The 17754-nt window shown below is 33.2% G+C and overlaps 1 pseudogene; it reads left to right on the forward strand.

Moving 5' to 3' along the window:
• LOC110587653 overlaps positions 1-1619 on the forward strand; it is a 37399-nt pseudogene extending 35780 nt beyond the window's left edge.
• The last annotated feature ends 16135 nt before the right edge of the window (positions 1620-17754 follow it).

Here is a 17754-nt window from a genome sequence, read left to right on the forward strand (position 1 = left end):
AGTCCCTGTTTTCAATTTTGGCATATATGCCCCAAAGTGGAATTGATGGATCAAATGACCAATTATATTTTTATTTTTTTGAGGATCATCATACTGTTTTCCACAATTTGCATCATTTTACAGTCCAATCTAGTAACAGTGCATGAGGTTCCAATTTTCGACATCTTTACCATACTTGTTACATTCTAGTGAGTATAAAGTGGTATCTCATTGTGGCTCATTGTGGCTTGATTTATATTTCTCTAATAATGAGTGATGTTGAGCATTTTCTTTCATGTGCGTATTGACCATTTACATGCATTATTTTGATAAATGTCTACTCAGTCTTTGCCAATTTTTAAAAAGTTGTGGCAAAGAATATATAATGTTTATCATCTTACCCTTTTTAAATATATAGTTCAGTAGTATTAAGTATACTCACATTTGTCCCTGGTGTGATTCCATCCTGCACAGCTATTCTGTGGAACAGTAGTCATTTATCTCTGTCCACCTTCTCTCCCACCTAATTGTGGAAGATTTGATGGACATGGACATGAGCCCCCAGAGGCCCCAGAACGATCTTTTCGGTTGTGAACTAAAGGCTGACAAAGATTATCACTTTAAGGTGGATAATGATGAAAATGAACACCAGTTATCTTTAGGAAAGGTCAGTTTAGGGCGCCTGGGTGGCTCAGTTGGTTAAGCGACTGCCTTCGGCTCAGGTCATGATCCTGGAGTCCCTGGATCGAGTCCCATATCGGGCTCCCTGCTGGGCAGGGAGTCTGCTTCTCCCTCTGACCCTCCCGACCCTCCCCCCTCTCATGCTCTCTCTCTCTCTCAAATAAATAAAAATCTTAAAAAAAAAAAAAAAAGGTCAGTTTAGGAGCTGGTGCAAAGGATGAAATGCACATTGTTGAAGCACAGGCAATGTATTATGAAGGCAGTCCAATTAAAGTCACACTGGCAACTCTGAAAATGTCTGTACAGCCAACAGTTTCCCTTGGGGACTTTGAAATAACACCACCTGTGGTCCTACGGTTGAGATGTGGTTCAGGGCCTGTGCATATTAGTGGACAGCACTTAGCTCTGGAGGAATATACAGAGCCAGAAGATAAAGAGGAAGAGATGTGAACCACTTAGTATATCCAGAAAGCATTCTGCCCCTGGAAGTGGTAGCAAGGTTCCACAGAAAATAGTAAAACTTGCTGCTGATGAAGATGATGATGAGGAGGAAGCAGAAGAAAAGGCTCCAGTAAAGAAATGTATATGAGATACTCCAGCCAAAAAATGCACAAAAATCAAACCAGAATGTAAAAGACTTGAAACCATCAACAAGATCAAAAGGTCAAGAATATTTCAAAACAAACAAAAAAACAAACAAAAAAAACAGGAAAAGACTCCCCAAAACACCAAAATGACCTAGTTCTGTAGAAGACATTAGAGGAAAAATGCAAGCAAGTATAGAAAAAGATGGTTGTCTTCCCATAGTGGAAGCCAAGTTCATCAATTATGTGAATAATTGCTTCTGGATGACTGACCGAGAGGCTATTGAAGATCTCTGGCAGTGGAGGAAGTCTTTTAAAGAAAAGAGTTTAAACAGTTTAAAACTTTCAGTCTTATTTCATTTCTGTAACAGTTGATATCTGGCTATCCTTTTTATAAGGCAGAGTGAGAACTTTCCCTACCATGTGTGATAAATGTCTGTGTTCCATTACCACGAATGTGTTGTCCAAAATGTCTGTTTAGTTTTTAAAGGTGAACTCCACCCCTTGCTTGGTTTTTAAGTACATATGGAATATCATGATAGGATATAGTAGTAGTGGTGGTCAGACAAATGGAAATGGTGGGGAGACAAAAACATACATGTGAAATAAACTCAGTATTTTAATAAAGTAAAAAAAAGTATATTTACATTATTGTGCAACAGATTTCCAGAACCTTTTCATGTGCAACACTGAAACTCTATAACCACTAAATACTAACTACCCTTTTCCGTCTCCCCATCCCTTGGCAACCAATTTTCTACTGTTTTTTTTTTTTTTAAGATTTTATTTATTTATCTGTCAGAGAGAGAGAGAGAGCACAAGCAGGGGGAGTGGCAGGCAGAGGGAGAAGCAGACTTCCCACTGAGCAGGGAGCCCAATGCTGGACTTGATCCCAGGACCCCAGGATCATGACCTGAGCCCAAAGTAGATGCTTAACCGACTGAGCTACCCAGGCGTCCCCTACTTTATGTTTCTATGCTTTTTTTTTCTATTTTAGACACTTCCTATGAGAGAAATTATATGGTTATCTATCCTTTTGTGATTAACTTATTTTGCTCAACTGAATAATATCTTAAGGATCATCAGTGTTGTAGTATGTTCCAGGATTTCCTTATTTTTTAAGGCTGCATAATATTCCATTGTATGTATACACCCCATTTTCTTTCTTTCTTTTTTTTTTTAAGATTTTATTTATTTATTGGAGAGAGAGAGAGAGGAGCAGAGGGAGAAGGACAAGCAGACTCTGTGCCCAGCATGGAGCCTGACGCAGGCCTTAATCTCATGACTCTGAGATCTTTACCTAGCCAAAATCAAGAGTCAGATGCTTAACGGACTGAGCCATTCAGGCACTCCTCACATTTTCTTTATCCGTTCATCTGTTAATGAACATGTGGGTTGCTTCTACCTCTTGGATATTGTGGATAATACTACAGTGAACATAAGTATACAGATACCCCTCAAGATCTTGCTTTGAATCTTTTGGGTATATATCCAGAAGTAGGATTGCTGGATCATATAGTTATTCTATTATTTTTTAAAAATTGTTGAGGAAACTTCATACTGTTTTCCATAATGGCTTTAACATTTAACTTTCCCACCAACAGTGCACAAGGGTTCCAATGTCTCTGTATTCTTACCAACCCTTATTAATTTCTGTTCTTTTTTTTTTTAAAGATTTTATTTATTCATTTGAGAGAGAGTATGAGATAGAGAGAGCATGAGAGGGGGAAGGGTCAGAGGGAGAAGCAGACTCCCTGCTGAGCAGGGAGCCCAATGCGGGACTCGATCCCAGGACTCCAGGATCATGACCTGAGCCGAAGGCAGTCGCTCAACCAACTGAGCCACCCAGGCACCTGGTGATATTAGTAATATTAAACCTCTTTTCATGTGCTTAAAGATCACTTGTGTATCTTTTTTGGAGAAATATGTATTCAAGTCATATGCCTATTTTTTAAGTGAGTTAATTTGTTGTTGTTGAGTTGTAGAATTTCCTTACATATTCTGCATATTAATCCTTATCAGATATAAGGTTGGCAATTACTTTCTTCCATTCTGTAGGTTGTCTTTTCATTCTGTTGTTTCCTTTAATCCTTCCTTTAAAGTTTGCTGTAGGCCCACTTTTTAAAAATTTTGTTGCCTGTGCTTTTGGTGTCATATCCGAGAAATCACTGGCAAATCAAATGTCCTGAAATCGTTCCTTAGATTTTCCTATAGGTGTTTTATAGTTTTAGGTCTTACACCTTTGATCCATTTTGAGTTAATTTTTATGCATGGTATAAGGGTACTAATTCATCCTTTTGCACAGGGATACCAATTTTTCCCAGCACCGTTTGTTGAGGAGATGATTCTTTCCCCATTGAATGGTCTTGACACCCTTGTCAAAAATCATTTGTTTTTATATGCAAAGGTTCACTTCTGGACTTTCTTTTGTTTCTTTTTTTTTTTTTTTAAGATTTTATTTATTTATTTGAGACAGAGAGAATGAGAGAGAGCACATGAGAGGGGGGAGGGTCAGAGGGAGAAGCAGACTCCCCGCTGAGCAGGGAGCCTGATGCAGGATTCAATCCAGGGACTCCAGGATCATGACCTGAGCCGAAGGCAGTCGCTTAACCAACTGAGCCACCCAGGCGCCCTCTTTTCTGTTTCAATTGTTCTATATATCTGCCTTTATGCCAATAAAATGTAGTTTTAATTGCTTTTGCTTTGTAATGTGTTTTGAAATCAGGTAATGTAACCTCCAGCTTTGTTCTAGTTCAAGTTTGTTATGGCTATTCAGAGTCCCTTAACATTCCATATGAATTGTAAGATGTTTTACTCTTTTTCCACAAAAAAGAAGTTGCCATTGGGATTTTGTTAGGGATTACACAGAATCTTTGGATCACTTCTGTTAGCATGGATATTGTAAGAATTTAAGTGTTCCAATCTACAAACATGGGATGTCTTTCATTTCAGCTATGAAGAATCAGTGAATCTGATTTGAGAAAGAATCTCACGTTCTTTGCTGTCGGATTTCATACAGGAAGGACATTCTCTTCTCAGTCATATGAATATTGCTTCAGTGCTTCTGAGTATCTTACCTCTCCATATAAACTTGAGAATTAAAACTAAATGAATAAAAATAAACTTGAGAATTAGTCAATATCCACAAAATAACTTTCTGGAATTTTGATTGGGATTTCATAAAGTTGAGAAGAATTGAGATATTAACAAAGTTGAGTCTTCCCATCCATGAAAACATCTTGATTTATTTATATTCTTTGATCTCCCTCATCATAGTTGTTATTTTCTTCATTTAGATTTTGTACATATTTTGTTGGTTTTATACCTATGTATTTCCTTTATTTTGGTGCTAATGTAAATTGTATTATGATTTTAAATTCAAATTTTAATTGTTCAATTGTTCATTGCTCGTTATAAAAAAAACAACTGACTTTAGTTTATTAACATTGTATTATGCAAACTAAATAGAATTAATTCTTAATTCCACAGTTTTTTTTTTGTTGTTGTTGTTGATTCATTGAGGTTTTCTACCTAATCATGCTATCTGTGAACAAAAACAGTTTTCTTTCTCCCCTCCTTATTTGTATACCTTTCATTTTATTTTCATGTCTTATAGCATTAGCTAGGACATCCAGTACACACAGACTGCCTCCAAGAATTCATCAGTTAGTATGTAAGTGGTCTATCAAGGTTACTGGATTCAGCAGCTTCTGCTTCAGAAGAGCTGATCTCTCTTTCTCTTTTTGTATTCTCTTGTTTCCTACATTTTCAGAGTGATAGTTTCTCCTGTGACCAAGACAGCCTTAATGTCTCCCTGAGCTATCTAAATTTTAGACAGGTTTCTTCCTTATTATAGATTTCTGAACTCCCTTTCCTTAAACAATTTACTTTAGAATATTTACAACTGTCAATTCTTGTTTTTGCCCCTTTGTAATTAATACAAATCTTCTTCCAAACTCTTGCCTATTTCACAACCCAGTAATGTCCTTCTCTTTTTGTTTTTTTAAGAATTTATTTATTTACTTGACAGAGAGAGAGAGAGAAAGAGCGTACAAGCAGGGGGAGTAGGAGAGGGAGAAGCAGGCTCCCCACTGAGCAAGGAGCCCAATGCAGGGCTCTATCCCAGGACCCTGAGATCATGACCTGAGCTGAAGGCAGACACTTAATCAACTGAGCCACCCAGGTGCTCCAGTAATGTCCTTCTTAAAGACCTACGAATCATCTCTACAAAATATAAATATCAAAAGATGATGGACCCCTATCTTTCAGTTTCTGAAGGAGGGTACAGAGTATAACTTTGATGGGTGCAAAACAGCAAACTCAGAAGGCCCAATTACACAGAAAAATATTGGCAAACTCAGAATAATTTAATGTGCCCACCATATCCCACTGATTAACCTCTTCTAGTACTTTTACTTTATGAATAATATCCCCCAGGTTTTTCACTTGCTCACCCCAGTACTTAAAAATTCTGCTTTCTGTTCCAGTGGAGTTGAGTTTAGTCTCTCTCCCCTATTTCAATAATTTTGAAGAAAGTCTTCCTTGCTTGTTTAATTCTGTCCAGTAGAATTTTTGTTTTGACACCTGTGACCTCAATATTCTAATGAATCTAAGAAAAATTATTGGCTTTCAACTGCTCAGCTTTTTGTTGTTGTTGTTATTGTGAAGGCAGAACTTATGACTTGCAAACTTTTCAAATGTGGAATATAAAGAGGAAATCTAGAAAGACAACTTCCTAAGAAGCAAGGAACTGAGGGGATGATTTGTTTGTCTTTCTTAAGGGGTAGTCAGAATATACTCATGTAGTAATGGTGACCAGAAAAGATTCTAGGAAATGTATTTGGGTCCTGGGAATTCTCTGGATCATCCTCTGTTAAAGCCTAATAGATTTTGCACCAATATAGCAAATGGAGACTGGTATTATTATAAATTTGACCTAATTTGTGTCTTTAGGTTAATGAAACCCATAAACTGTTAATACTTTTAGTTCATATTTTCTTGTATTTTCTTGCATTTTATCAAACATGGTGCATGGGCTAACTCTTGTTGCCTTTGCTATCTACTTACATGCCTTAAATAGTTAATTGGATTGACTCAATCAGTTCACTGATGTTTATAACTTCTATTAAAACATAAAGATATCCTAAAATATGAATTTCTGGAAATGAATATTATTTATAAGCAAAACTTTAATATTTAGATTAATACTGACAATTCAAATTACATTTACTTAATCATATTGGCCTCAAATTCTATTTTATAATATAATTTTTGAGGTGTCACTAATTATACCAAAAAATCACATTTTAATTGAATTTAACAGCTATTTCTGTAAGATTTTTAGTTCAACAAATAAGAAAACCAGTATCACATGAGGAATTATATATTTAATATGTTTTAGTATTTATTTATATAAAGAGCTCTAGAATAGTTAAAATGGCAGTTGATGTAATTTTTTTGATTTATTTATAAATTTAAAGAACATTTTGGAAACTTTATTTGGACTACTTTAAAATATATGACTTCTTTTTGGTAGAATGGTAAGTCATATTTCTTTTGAATTTTCAGATATTTTTAACATATTTCAAAGGGATATAACAGAATCATCTCCAAAATTTGTATATATTTATTTTTTTTTCTATTTTATTTTGTTTTGTTTTGTTTTGTGATGTTATGTTAGTCACCATACAGTACATCATTAGTTTTTGATATAGTGCTCCATGATTCATTGTTTGCATATAACACCCAGTGCTCCCTGCAATATGTGCCCTCCTTAATACCCATCACCGGGCTAACCCATCCCTGCACCCCCCTCTCCTCTAAAACCCTCAGTTTCTTGGAGTCCATAGTCTCTCATGGTTCATCTCTCCCTCTGATTCCCCCCACTTCATTTTTCCCTTTCTTCTCCTAATGTATATATTTAATAGTCATCCTTTTAGCAGAATTTTTTAAGTAGTCTCTAATGCAACCATAAGCTAACAAAAATAAAGTATATACAACTTAGTAAGTAAAGGCAAAATATTCACCCTCATTCCGGAATAATTATAATAAGAAGATTTTTATCTTTGATTTATTAATCTGTGCAGTTTGAACAAATTCATGTTAACTTCAACAAAATTCTGGCTCTGAAAATTTGCTGAAAAAAATTTAGATAATCATCACAAAACCCTGATTTTTCCATTGGGACTAAACCAGATAATATAACAAAATTCTATCAATATCAGCTTTTCTTTACACCCCTCGATGTCTTTGACCCATAAGTAAATATATATTTAAATAAATTTTTGTATCAACTACATTTGGGGGCTAGGTAAGTGGTAAAGCAATCTCAAAACACTTCATAAATATGACTAAATTTACAGAGAAACTTTCTGAAATTCTATCCTCCATATCACTTCTTAATGGAGCTAATTTTTGCATCTATGTGATACCCTTACATCTGTCTCCCTATCTTTCATAAGAAGTGTGCCTTTAACTAGGGAAACTATTACTCATATTGAGGCTAATAATCATTTCCTTATTTCTGAATGACAGTAACTCTGTTTCTTTTTAAGGCTTAAATAAATGCCTAGAATAAATTGGGACCTACTTCTTTTAACAGACTCTGTGGCATGAATATTGCATTCATCTACAGGAGAGCAAGTTTCAAAATCTTCTCTATTTCAACTCTTCCAACAAATAAATCTGTATTCTATGATAAATGTTTATCTTTGACGTATATATTAATATCCATTATTGAACAACCTGGGACAACCTTTAAAGAAATTAAATTGACAATTGCTAATAACATCAAAAAGGTAATTGTTATTTGATGTAATTGCCTTGGCAATATTGCTATCTGAAGCTCACTGGGGTTTTTATTCACTGCACTTTTACTTTGATTTTTTAATATATTACTTTGAACCCTAAGAAGTAGCACCTGAGACACTCATTAGTTTCGGCTACAAATAGCTTCAGAATTGATGGGAAAGCTGATTTAGACAGCACATTCAATACAAAGGCCTCTCTTAAGATGTCTTGGTGACAGACTTTAGTGACAAGGATTCATGTGTCTTCCTGCATATCATAAGACAGAATTCTCTCATTGCAATATTAACTTCCAGAGAAATAAAGATACAATTGAAGATTATACATTGATCTCTGGCATAATCATATTCAGTGTAAAATTATTTCATGTAATGGCATGTGTCTCAGAATAAATTTAATACTAAAATTAAACATTCACTGGGGCGCCTGGGTGCCTCAGTCGTTAAGCATCTGCCTTCAGCTCAGGTCATGATCCCAGGGTCCTGGGATCGAGCCCCGCGTCGGGCTCCCTGCTCGGCGGGGAGCCTGCTTCTCCCTCTGCCACTCCCCCTGCTTGTGTTCCCTCTCTCACTGTGACTCTCTCTGTCAAATAAATAAATAAAATCTTAAAAAAAAAAAAACATTCACTTACACTTGGCAATAAAGTAAGAAAAAATGAAAACAGATTCTGAAAATAAAATGGAAAATGAAGAAAATAATGTAGATATTTATTACCCAGAGCTAATGTAAGCAGACCAAAAAATAAAATGAATAATATCCTTGCAAAGGGAGGGAAAAAAAAGTAGCTCTTAAATTTATGCAATTTCACAGGATCCTAATGTCCCTAAATAATGATGTTAATTGACTCTGGAATAACTACAGCATTATCATTTGTTTATTGTGTTGATATTCCTAATCAAAACTTTTAATATCCCCCTTAACTAAATGAGGTAGATAAAAGTTCTGATTATCTTTTAGTTTTAGTTTCAGTTTGTAGACTGAAAGATGGAGGTGTTAATGTCTATGGTGAACTTTTAACTTCCATGTTTCTAAGTTATTCTTTTCCTTACTGACTGTAAAATGATTCAGCTATTTTTTTTAAAATCCAGAATGCTTTTATCAATGTAATAATGTTCATATTTTTGTATATTTTTGGTGTGGAGAAAGAGATAAAAAGATTTTTAAAAAAAAATCTCAGGAATAGTATCAACAGTTGAATACAGAGTATAAACTTTTGGATCAGACCAAAACAAAAACAAAAACAAAAACAAAAACAAAAAACCACCCTGGTTCTGATTAAATTAATATTATAGTAGCATTAGTAGAAATGGTAGTAGTAGTACAAGTAATATAGGTAGTAGTATTAATTATCAGAGTAAAAATACTGAAACATTCATAGCAATGATACAGAATAATAATTTTTGGTTTAGTGAAATTGGATAAAGTAAGTAGGTAGTTACTTTAAAAAATGCAATACAATTACATTTAAATTTGATACAGTTAAACTTATATTTGAGAAATAATAAAATACATTTAAATTTTTAACTAACTACACTTGTATTGGCTAAATTTCTTTGTAATTATATTTTCCTATAAAGTAAGAACAGAAGCTCTGTGATTTCTCATTCTGCAAATGTGTCTCCAATCCTGCTACAATGGTTGGGGGTGTAAACCAGGCAAGGATCCAGTTTCCTTACTTCAACTTCAGCATTTTATTATTTTTCCTCTGTAAACTACTGAACCCTTTGTATATGGCTTAGTTAAAAAATTGACTACTAAAATAGTTTAATATTCTCACTACTCTAATAGAACTAATAGAACATATAAAATAATTTGGTAATATGCTCTGTATCTTATCACAGGGAATTAAAAGATATATATATATATATATCTTTTATATAAAATGTATATATATACACACACATATGTGTATATATACACATACACATATATATACACATATATATACACTCATATGTACTCATATGTACTCATATATATGAGTATTTGAATATACACTAAAAGAATTAAAAGAGCAGTTAATTTTCATTAATTGGTTTTAATTTAATATTCATAAGTTCTTATTATAAATAAGCATATATAAATATGCATAAATGCATGTGGAAAATGGAAAATTCAGGAAAGCCAGGAACATGAAATTCTACCCTGACCTGACATGGAGAAGCGGTGCAGTGGCTTCCAACTGCCATTTTCTTTGGCTCACTAAATGAACAGTCTTCTGAAGGTAAACTTAACTATGACAGAAGAAGCAGACACAAGCGTTCTCACCTGAACTATGTCTTAGTATTCAAAAGAAAGAGACTATGCACCATAGTGGTTGCAAACCATGGTGGTTGTTACTCTTTGACGTTTAACTAAATCTTACCAGGTGATAAGGAGGTAGAAGATATTTAAAATTTGAAAGATGAACAGCTGTTTTGATGCACACATCATTACATTCAATATTTATTTATAAAAAAAATAAAAGGAAGTAGAAGATATTTCATTCCCTAAAACAAATACAATGTGAGCCACATAAGAGATTTTAAAATTTCTAATGGTTACAATTTTAAAAAGTAAAGTTAATTTTAATATATCTTTTATGTCTAAAATATTATCATATCAAAATATAATGAATATAAAAACTAATGAGATATTTTAACATTCTTTTTTCATACTAAGTCTTCCAACCAGTAGGTATTTTGTCCTCACAGCATATCTCAATTTGTAGCCACATTTCAAGTGCTCAATAACCACATGTGGCCGGTGGCTTCATTTCACCATACCACTGCCTTCATAACTATCATTTGAAATCTTGCCCAGTCTGATAACTGAAAAAGAGTCTATCATTCTCCCATCTTTAATGGTTTAATGCATTTTGCCTACACACCTGACAATGAATCTAAACCTCCAATACGAAAAAAAATTATCTTAATGTATCATTTTGTATCCCTTGACAACTTTCTATCCATATTCTACAAAGATAACTTTTGCTTTTTCCAGTTCACTTTTTCTTTAGGAAATGGATTCAACCAGTAGCAATTACTAAGTTTTTTTTCTAGAAAAATATTTTGTTTTGAACCTATCTCTTTAGTCCACCCTGAACAATAATAACGGAGGGAGCATTATAGGAAAAATATAATATTTTGTACTTCCCTGGGTGTAATCCTGTCTCTTCCTCACCTCAAGAATAACTAAAAAGTAATAATATTCTATATTTAAAGTGTTTACTATCAACATTTACTTACCATATGCACATTTTTCATATAAGCTCTGACAAATATTAATAATCCCATTTAGCAAGTGAAGTAACTTTGCTTCAGAGAGAATGAGTATTTTGCTCAATATTCACCATGGATGATTACAATACTTGACAGCAGGGTTTTTGATTCCAGGTCCAATAGTTTAAATTATGTCAGTCCTTAATTTATCTAGATGTTTCAGTTTTCATTCCCTTTCTTCTCATTTTTGATATTCTCTTTATAATATCACACAAGTTATCAAAACTTCCTCATATCAAATGTCTTCCTCATATAAATTTGACCCAAATTTGTGTCACTAGGTATTATCTTTTTTTCTGTGCATTAGATCAAAATTCCCAACAGTAGCCCAAATATTTTCACACGCATAGTTCACTTGCCCATAACAGAACTCATCACTTTGACCTTTAAGATGTTACCTTGCATATTAATAAACATGACTTAGTATTAATTGAGCAACATCTATATTTCAGAAACTGTTACTTTAGAATTTCTTAATCCAATGGCAAACACACTGACTTTATAGGACTTTATATCTGAATGTGTACCTGGGGAAACAGAGAAGTGAAAAAGGAGAAAGAGCGTCTCCCAATCCTGATTGCAGAATAAATACCTGGGGACATTTAACGCTGATGCCCTGACCATCCCCCAGAATTTGACTTAATTGCTTTGAATGGGGTTCTAGAAGTTGTTGTGGGTTTTTTGTTTGTTTCTCTTGGTTTGCTTTGTGTGTGTGTTTTTTCACCTTTAAGTAGTTTTTATTATAATTCCTTCAAAATCAGTAATCCATTTGATTGAGCTTCCTTTTGGGTACAGGTAAAAAGTTTGTAATTTAATCTTACATATTATTATTTTCATTTTTAATTGTGTTAAATGCACATAGTATAACTTTTACTATCTTCTCATTTTGAAGTGTACAGATCAACAGTGTTGATTCACATTGTTGTACAACACACACCGTAACACTCATGTTGTGGTGCAATCATCACCACCATCCATCTCTAGAACCTTTTCTATCTTGCAACATTACAACTCTGCATCCATTACACAATAACTCCCAATTCCTCCCTCCCACACTCCCCAGTAACCACCATCCTACTTTCTGTCAGTATGAATTTGACTAGTTCAGGTACCTCATGTAAGTAGAATCATACAGTATTTGTCTGGTAGCTGACTTATTTAGCATCACTTTGTGCTTTTTGTTTCTCTGTTTTAAGTTTCTTAAGTACAGACAGGGATGAGAGCCACTAAATTAAAAAATTAAAAAAATACAATTTTAAAATAAGTCAAAAGGAAATTTCTGACTTGGGTGACTAAGAAATATATTTGCCAGTAGCACAAATAGGAAATTTAAGGGAAGAAAATACTTGTTAGAAAGAATTTATGGATACCTACATTACACCAGTTGAATAGGGAACAGATGAAAAATTAAATTTCAGGTGTAAAATTGAAGAGATGGGAAGCAGAGAGGAAAAAGACTAATGGATGATAGAGAAAATTAATTTTGCTGACAGAATGAACTCAATGATGCTGTGAATAGAGAAAAGAAATATGAGAAAAATATGAACTTCTTTTAGACATTCTATAAATTGCACAATAGGTACAGAAAACTGTCAGGCACATCTATTTGATATCTTACTTGATCTAGCTCACTGTAATGTAAGTAGCTACACTTCACAGATGAGGCAGAAATTGAGGCTCAGAAAGATTACCATGGCCAATAGACAGCATGTATATGATAAAAATCATTCAGATGTTTTCTGAATGAAATTCCTGTGCTCATTTCATGTGAACAACACATGCAGAAATCTGAATGGAAGATATTTAAACAGTTTGGGAAATACATTAGAGTCCAGGCTGGAGATAAAGAGTAACAATGCAGTCTGTTTCATTGTCAGAGTATAGGTAATAGTTGAAGTCATATATATATATATATATATATTCTGAAAGTGTAGATCTAGAGAGAAATCCTAACTAGAAAAGTATCAACATATAGGGCAAAGTAAGTTTTGATAATTATTAACATCACCATTATTATCACTAGCTTCACCATCCTCTGAGGATTAGAAAAAAAAAATATTACCAAATAAGGATTTTTAAGGTGAGAATATGGGCATACATTGAATTAGATTTCTCAGCTTTAGGATAGATATTTAGAAGTAATACAATTATAAATAAAAACTAATAAAGGCATCTCCTCACCTGTTAAAACCAGACTGGCTTATTATATGCATTTGTATTGTGTCGGTGATTTACAATGATGAGCAGTTTTAAGAGGTCGTGGAGATTTTCCCTAGTCACACCCACAGCAGTCAGAGAGGGCAGATGAGTAGCTGAGCATAGTGTTGCAATAGACAGCTTAAATATTTCAGTATTCTTGATGAGATGCAGTCCTGATGCAGTCTCATATCACTCCACAAATATGAAAATATCAAGCGTATCTTTAAAATATGACTTCGTATTTCACTTAAGCATTCTGTTTTAAAATTTTATCACCAACAGAGAAGACCCAAATTCTATGTATATGACTTAGTATCAACCAGTGGATGCTTTATAAGCAAGCAGGATTGTTTGTTTCTTTTTTAAAGCATATGAAAGGTTTTAGCATTGATTTCACCACGGGATATAATTTTATACTACAAGAATACTGTTTAACACTCCATTATTTTATATTGGCCACGAACCAATGTCATGACTCTTTTGTAAGTATTTTATTATGTCCACATTTCTCAAATTGTGTTCCGTGTGCTATCAGTAAATGTTTCAGGGGAGGAAAGTCAAAAAAGATAAAACAGCAAAATAAACACCTTCACAGGAATTAAAGAAGCTGAGAATATGTACAGAAGAGAAACTTTTTAAAAAAATATTTATTTATTTTAAAGAGAGAGAGAGAGAGAGAGCAGGGGGAGGGACAGAGGAAGAAGGAGAGAATCCCCAAGGAGACTCCCCGCTAAGCATGGAGCCAAACACGGTACTCAATCCCAGGACCCTGAGATCATGACCTGAGCCAAAATCAAGAGTCGGATGCTTAACTGGCTGAGCCACCCAGGCACCTCGAGAAGAGAAACTTTTAAGGACTTTTTTTTTTTAACCTAGAATTTTACGTAAGTTTTTGAGCATGGGCTACTTATTTACATATTATTCACATAATTTTTTAACGTGTTCTTCCAAGACAAAATACTTTTTGTAGAATAATTCATATTTTGAGAGAAATACTCTTTGGATATAAATGTGAAAATGTTAGTTGGGGATAAAACTGATTAATAAGAACATAACCCTGAATCTCAGCAACAAAGATTACTGTGTCCTATCTTCAAAATCTTATCACTTAAGTCAATCCATCACTCAATGTATATTTACACTTACTGCTTAAGTCATATTGTCTTAATTCTTAAACTGTGCTATGAAAATATTTTCAACTCTACTATATGGAAATATTTAAATCTGCAATACTTTTATGTATCTAGATTAATTTTTTAAAAAACCCAACCAAAATATTCAATAATACATGAATGGATATTTAGCTTCTTGGTTTTGGAAGTATTATTTTTTTTTTGCAATAGAAAATAAGGCTATTTATTTATTTGTTTTGTTTTGTTTTAGTGTTTTGGAAGTATTTTGATCATCTTCTTACTAAGAGTTTAAAAAAGTTTCTGTATATTTTTAACTGTTGCTTCCATTTCATATTTTAAATTCAGTTCTCCTTTAAATTAAGGGCTTCCACAAATATATTTTAGGTACTTAAAAGACAACATAAGGTTATATTTATTGGTCTTTCAGGCATTAATATAACTTCTGGATTTGTGAAAATGCTTTCCATAGTGAAGTATTTTACAAACTTTATTTCTTTTCTGTCCATGTTAAAATATTAACCCTGAATTAAATATATGCTTATGTCAAAACCATTAAACAGATACTACCACAATGTTGAACAGTATCTAGATTATTTAATGAACAGTTAATAATTATTCTTGCGATATTAATAAAAATCATAACAATGTAGACCCTTTAAGAAATTTTAGAACCAAAAGAGGTACACACAAAATCATACCATTAGACTTCAGTCCTGCTAAAGTTTTAAGTGAAAAAGAGAAAGGCATGGTATTTTCAAGAACATTTCCAAAGGTCATTGTGTTCAGGCAAAATTTGTGAGTTGGAACATAGCCATATAAATTTTCTATCCCTCTTTTAATTTTGGTACTGATCTGAAAAAATTAGTCTCTATTGTGCTGTTCAGAAACAAGTGACTAAGATATCAACTATTACATGATTCAACTCTATTTGTATCAAAATGCATTTGTACCTATACGGAGAAAAATGCATGTGCTTATTTTTAATTATACAATTAACACTATTTTTCAACTCTAAATCTGAGTCAAATAGACTATTTTGAGGGCTAAAAGAGTTTAAAAATGGCAATTACATGGCAAAGGGATGGGCTGTAAGTTTATCAGAGTATATACACCATCACTAGAGTGGTTATCATCCCAGTATTATTAATAGTGCCTTTTTTCACTGTCATATATACCAATAAATTATATGGTGATCTACTCATAAAGGAAGTGAAAGTTGAGATGTATTTTGAAGTGTAAGGATATTTACCAAGTAATGGAGGAATGGTAAAATGAAAGAAATATCATAAACAAAAAAGAAAAAAAAGAATTAGAATGATGAAAAATGTTAAACATGTTATGGGAACTAACTCCATTAGATTCAATAGAGCAGATATGATCTATAAGGTCAACTGGATGACCATATACATCAGGGACTAATGGGAAGATTCTTATGTGTCTCCTTGAGAATATGGGGGCTTATTTTCAAGGATACGTATGGTAAGCTGAAAACAGAAACCCACTAGGATTCATGGGAGCTCATTCCTAAATGAATTCTTTCTTGCCAAGACTCTACTTTGCCTTTTGATTATATACACCAGTTTTGTCTTTATGTGATCATTGAATCTGAGCTCCTCCCTCTTCAAGGTTTACTCCTTCTGTGCCCCATCCCTAAAACACAGAGAATCAACCAATATTCATAACTTAACCACTAACCACACGAGGTAGCTACAAGATGAAATAATGAATATCTCATATATTTATACTATAAATTGACTTGGTTAGAAAAACAAAAAAGACTTTAGAGATACTTACATAGCATTTTTATTTTCCCTAATTACATGTAGAAAAAATTAGCTAGATTACCTTTCATGGTAGAATTACTTTACTAGTCACTAACAAGGCTATGAATGTCCATTTGTTGTTCATGCAAGACAAATGGTAGTATCATCTCTTCCCTTTACAAGGAAGGGGTCTATCAACCATTATAGAAATGAAAAGGGGCTTTAGATGAGGCAGGTTAATTTGTATGAGAATTGCAAAAACTCTATGACAAGCATAATACAGAAAGGTCAAATGAATTCCTTATTCAATTTTTATTTTCATTTTTATTTTCCTCTGCAGGAGAATGATTGGAATTGATTTTTAGAATGATATATTTGACAGCATTGTGGAAAGAACCTACACTCTAGAATCAGAAACCAAATGTAAGTTAGAGGAAAAACAAAGGTAATTTTTCTTGGATAAGAAAGATTCCATTCAAAAATAATAAAAATAAAGAATTACAGAATTAAGTGTTTTTGTGTGGGAGTGGATGGGAACAAAGGATGGTGTGCTATGTTTTATATATATTTCATTTGAAGTTCCAAAAAGATATTCAGATTGTCATCTGAAAAATCAATGGATATAGATATTTTATAAGCAAATAATAATTTCATTGAAATTAGTATCTATATTGCATTAAAGGTAATTTCAGAGTACTAATGTGTGTGTTTAGAAACTTGATTGCAACTGAGCTTACAGAATGCAAGTTTTTAGTGTATTTAATAATAAAAATTTATTTGTAAGATAATTTGTCCAAGAAAAGTGGTTGCTGAAAAGTGATTATGGGAATAAAAAAGTTATGGAAACAACTGGATGTGATGTTGTAGTCAGGGAAACATTATTTTATGGAAAACTGCCAAGGTATAAAGCAAACCAGCTAGCAGTGAAAATTCAGAGGGAACAAAGTGAGCAGATAGATAATCCTCATCATAACGGCAACAGAAGGTATATACTAAGAGCATGGAGAAAGGGGATTTTTAGAAATAATTTATGCTAAAATATTTATATATATTATCCAATGTGAGGACACAAAAGTGAACTGATCACTCTAGGCTAACCAGATAAAATAACTATATGAACACTTTAACAAGCTAACTTATTAGAGCTCAGAATGATTGCCCAAGAGTACTCTGAAATGGAATTAAATATCTAGATGAACTTTTAATATGCTAAGAGGTTCTTATGCTAGATTATCTGCCTAATGTAAAACATTGTTTTCATCATTTTATTTTCACGTGTGTTTATTTGTCAGAGACACCAAGGAGGCTGTTAGAAATTCCAATTTGGCAGTCAGGAAAAAGTTAGGGA

The sequence above is a fragment of the Neomonachus schauinslandi genome, chromosome 3 (genome assembly GCF_002201575.2).
Source record: "Neomonachus schauinslandi chromosome 3, ASM220157v2, whole genome shotgun sequence".
NCBI classification, from domain to species: domain Eukaryota; kingdom Metazoa; phylum Chordata; class Mammalia; order Carnivora; family Phocidae; genus Neomonachus; species Neomonachus schauinslandi.